Here is a 1,549-nt window from a genome sequence, read left to right on the forward strand (position 1 = left end):
TCGGATCTCAAGGGTAGGGGAAGACTTAGCAGGATTCTTTGCTGAAGGCAGGCCAAGGGCAGGACCTCATTGAGAAGAGGGCTCAGAGGAGCCTGTTTAAAGTTTGGTCAAGGAGAGAGCCTTTGTGGGGAAAGGAGCTGTGAATGAAAATAAAGCAGGTGTGGGGTAGAGTGAGGAGAGAGTGATGGGGGTGCTTTTTAGGAGCGAGGCCCCTCTAAGGAGGTAATTTTCAGGCAGAAGTTTATATCTCGTGAGGCAGCCAGAATTTCAAACACCCCGGAAGAAGGTCCTCTGGGTAGAGGAAACAGCAAGTGCAAAGGCCCTGAGGTATGTTTGAGGAATAGCAAGGAGGAGGTAGTTTGTAAGGTCAGAGGAGGGGGTGGGTGAGGGTAGAGCACAAGGGCCTTGGAGGCTGTGATTAGAAGGGGTGAGAGGGCAGGAAGGAAGGAGAATTTGGAGCCAGGGTAAGAGGAAGCCTGCAAGTGGCTCTGGGTTGCACCAGCATAAAAAATGAGTATGTGCCAAGGAGCACGCTTGGGGGTGGGGGAGGGAAGGCAGCAAGGAGTGTTTCTGAAATCCTAGGTGTACAATGTGGGAAAAACAAAGGAGGTGGTGGGGTGTGGGGTCGGGGCGGGCCTGGTGTAGAAGAGAGGAAGGTGAGGCGCCAAACGGGGAGCGGCAGATCAGGGGGGTCATTTGCCATCTTCTCAGTCAGGGTTTCTCAATCATTTAAATGAGAGCCTCTATCCTTGCGTAAAAATCGGGCAATTCAGGGAGGAAGGCCTCTTTAATTTCAAGGAGAACTATCGAAGCCGGAAAGAAGGGTGGGTTGAAATAAAGTTGGAACTCGTCTAGTCCCTCCGGCTGCGCTTCTTTGTAAATAGCGCCCTCCCAGCGTTGGAAAGGCATCAGTAGGGACGTTGCAGCTGCTGGGTAACGTCCTTCCTGTTGAGATGCGCAGGACTTGACTGCGCGTGTGCACCCGTGTGCCGAGTGCCTGGAAGCAGGGCGTGAGAGCGCAGGTTAAGAAGTTCAGGCCCCCGAGCCCACTCATTTTACCCTCAGGGGCGGCCCCACTTCCTCTGGGGGCCCTGGCTTCCCTTTGGCAGGTCTTCAGCTGAGAAGTCTGCAGAAGTCATTGGCCAGGCTTAGAACAGATCCTTTGTGCCAAAGGGGTTGGTGGTGTGGTGTGGAGGGGTGGGAGCTCCTTGACTGAACCAGGATGCCCTTCACGAGCGGTGAGCCCTGCTGAGCACCGGGATTTTGGGGGGAGAGGGAGAAATGGGATTGGGCAGCCAGGGTAGTTTGGCCACATGTGAGTTAAAAAGCAGATGAAAACCCACAGAGTAACCAGACATTCTTCTCTTTGCATGCAAGATCCTGCCCAATGCTGGAAGAGGAAGGAGTATTTTTCTTGCTTTTTAGACATTACATCCTGTGAGGGGAAGATTTGGAACAGATGGGGGCCAGGGGGCCCCATTGTATTTGCTTATTTCCCCCTCCCCTCCTCCCACAACCAGAAGTGTGTTTCTTTCTTTTTCTTTTTCTT

Source organism: Globicephala melas, chromosome 3 (genome assembly GCF_963455315.2).
Source record: "Globicephala melas chromosome 3, mGloMel1.2, whole genome shotgun sequence".
NCBI lineage: Eukaryota > Metazoa > Chordata > Mammalia > Artiodactyla > Delphinidae > Globicephala > Globicephala melas.